Source organism: Triticum dicoccoides, chromosome 5A, assembly GCF_002162155.2.
Source record: "Triticum dicoccoides isolate Atlit2015 ecotype Zavitan chromosome 5A, WEW_v2.0, whole genome shotgun sequence".
Taxonomy (NCBI): Eukaryota; Viridiplantae; Streptophyta; class Magnoliopsida; order Poales; family Poaceae; genus Triticum; species Triticum dicoccoides.
The window spans coordinates 603,135,460-603,139,148 of NC_041388.1; positions in this window are offsets into that span (position 1 = coordinate 603,135,460).

The window sequence follows — 3,689 nt, forward strand, 5'->3', positions numbered from 1 at the left end:
GGGGGGGGAGGGGCATTTGCAAAATGCACAGTAACTGGCGCCTGAAGCGCCAAATAGGAAATGTCTGGCGATCCATATAACACATTCTTCCACAAATAGACCGCTAGACGCACACCGCACGAGCAAACGGCCCAGTAAGAGACAATCTTTCTCACCTCTATTTCGTGCTTTTTTCACTACCTATCGTAGCGACTCGGTGGCATTGCAACAGATCGGAGTACTGTAGCACAAGGTTTTTTTGCTCCTTCGTTTTTTAATTATTTCTTGGAAAACATGAGCAATTATTTGAAAACATGAATATTTTAAAAGTTTCTGACATTTTTTCAAGACATGGAGATTTTCTTATAAATGGCAAACATTTTTTCAAAACATGAATATTCGAAATTTTGAATTATTTTTTGAAACGGCAACATTTTTCTTATACTGTATTTTTTGGAAAACACGAACATTTTTTGAAAAAACAGGAACAATTTTTTAAATGTAGACTTTTTTGGAAATCCCAATATCATTTGTAATTATGGCCTTGAGAAAAATCCAAACTTTTTGAAATAAATAATCAGATATATTTTAGAAAGCTAGACCGGAACCTAAATCAGGATAGGAAACGTATGAAAAGTTCCTTAAATCGAATTCATGTAAGTGCTAAATGGGCTGGCCCATTTGTTGCTCGCTCGGACGATCAGTTATGCCAAGACTTGGGCAATTTGATGCAAAATGTGTCGAATAGAGATTACTGGTGTGCACGAGGAAGAGAAGCAAGCGCAGTGGATATAACTAGTAGCCCACATGAAACAAGATTGGTCCCAGCAAGCTCTTGGTCTTTGAGACCATTGAGTTTCCTTGTATCTAAAAGCCACTCCAATAGAGACGGAGTGGCCCCAAAGACTTAAATTTCTTTCCTTTTTGAGAAAAGTCTATCAGTTTCTTTCTTTCATGAGAAACGACTACCAATTTCTTTTGGCACGCCTTTTTCTATTAGAGAAATTTGTACACCATCTGATGCACAAAACATCACAACCCTCAACCCACAAAATACCTGACTCATACCCATGGAGTCACGAGGTAGTCACTCAGACCCGCAGCCGTATTGTTGTTTCCTGGCGCTATTCGACGCCTACTGCATCAGATTTTTTTTTGAGGGAATTTACTGCATCAGATTGTGAGCAAACATACAAAGCATCGCTCCAATGGGCCAGCCCAACTAGACGAAACACGAAGAGTTTTCTTAGACTACCCACAATGAAAGTAATATAGATGGTAACATCACACTTATCTAGGCAAAATAGATGATGTGGCATGTAATTAATGAAGAAAGAGAGGCATGTGGTAACATAGCTAGTTTTTTTTGCGGGTAGCTAGTTACCGTAACATCACACATATCAAAAAAAATGAGTCTACAACCTAATAAATGAAGTGATTCATGACACAACACATATGTTACTACCCACTATGGAGGTAGTAACATATACTAGTAACATATGCATGTTACTACTCTAAGTTACTCCCCACTGTGACTAGTCTTAGTAGCAACAATACAAATACGTGCCTTGTAACTCCTCCCATCACAGAGTAACGACACCGCAAGATTAAACCTAGCACCAAGCACCTCTCCCACTGGAGATAAATTGATCTACTTGACAAAAAAATGGATAGATCGAAGAGAAATACAAGGCTATAAAATCATATAGAATAAAGTTTATAAAAGACTCAATTACTTTCAATAAATAATCTAATTATAAACCCACAACTCGTTGGATCCCAACAAACACACCGCAAAAGTTTACATCAAATCGATCTTCGAAGAGATCATTGTATTTAAGATCAAAAAGGAAGAGAGAGCCATCTAGCTACTGCTATGGACCCGTAGGTCTTGTAGGAACTACTCCCACATCATCATGGAGGCGGCAAGGTTGATGCAGATAGCCTCCCCAATGGTTTCTGTTGGGGATATTACTACTGGGCGTAAACCGGTCTATCTGGGCCGGATTAACTTCGTCAGTAGTTAAGTATGTTAAAGCCCGAGAAGGCAGATAAGGGCTCAAGGCCCATGGTCGGTTCAAGGCCTATAGCCGTAAACCGGTGTTGGTAGTTGACTTGTATTATAAGTTAGGAATAAGTAGAGACCAAACCAGACACATCTATGAGCCGGTATTGGGACTCTGTGAACCGACGGGCGTCACCCGTGTATATAAGGGGACGACCCGGCGGCGGTTCAAGGACAACAGACAACAACTCGAGACATAGGCGAAGCTTGTTTGCTCCCTAGTCATCGAAACCCCATCAATTCCATCACAACTAGACGTAGGCTTTTACCTTCATCGAAGGGGCCGAACTAGTATAAACTCTCTTGCGTCCCTGTGTCCGCTTTAACCCCTTCAAGCTAACCCGTCGCGATGGCTCCACGACTAAGTCCTTTCTCTAGGACATCTGCCGTGACAAAACCACGACAGTTGGCGCCCACCGTGGGGCTATCGCACGATGGTTTCAAGTTCTTGGAGGGCTGCTTTGAAGGACTCGAGGGCTACGCCGTAGGCCGGATGACTAAGAGTTGTCGCGGCAAGCTCTACATCAACGATGCAGGCTAGGGCCCCGAGGCCGGTTCAGTTGAGTACGGGTACCGGGTCCCCTTTGGTGGCATTCACGTTTTCATTGGCAAGAGCGGTGAACCGGGCCCTGAGCCGGACATCTGCACCGACCTCGTTGAGACGGCTCAGCGTGCGCGATCCGCCCGGGTTAAACCGGCCATGAAGCGTGCCTTTGTGGGAGTCATCCATGGAGGAAGTTATGAGGATAGATCAGAATCTCGCGGCGAGACCGTCGTTTGTTCCGATGACGAGTCATCGACCGGAGAAACCAAATCTCTTTATCAGCTACAAGATGGCCGGATTGGGGGCTATTCCGATGGCGACAGTATTCCGGACCCCTCTGATCTGCGCAACCGAGTTGGAATATTCATGACCGGCACACAAGCAGCGCTTCATTCTTCGACCGCTGCGGCAACAACCTCCGGTTCAGCAGCGGCGACGGCTGCCGGGGCAGGAGGCCCTGTGCGCCCACCGGCTCAAGTTCTATCAGAGCTATTTGATGCATTGGCTGTGCTTATGGCGGAAGCTAATCCGGCGGATCCGGACGTCCACAACGCGGAGATTGCAAAGATAAAGGAACATATCACCCAGGCCAAGGCGGATCTGGCAGCTGAGGACACCAGGATGGCCACAGAGCGGGCCGCTCTAGACGCACAAGCCTACAGGCTCATGTTGGACCGGAGCGCGTCGCAAGAAGTCATGAGGAGGAAGTACCGATCCCGTTTGCCTCCGGTTTTCGAGGCCAGAGACCTTTTCAACACCCCAGGAGCAGGAACCAGTAATCTGCTGGAGGGAAACTAGGCGGAAGCTCCTGGGACCGGTGCACCAGTTCAGCCTCGTCGGATGGACCCGCCTCGTCAAAACACCGTTATACCTCATGCTGTTTTAACACCTCTGGGTCACTACTCCAACCCAATGGACAATCTCGTCGCCGCTGCTGCACGGCTGGAGGCCATTCCAATTGAAGGTGACTCGCCGCAGGCAGTAGAAATGCGACGGGTCAAGGAGCTTCTGAGGACAGCTTTGGTCCAACAAGAAGCTTACTCGTACAGCCGCGACCGGATCCACTCGACCCCCCGTCCAAGCCGGAGCTATAGCAAACAC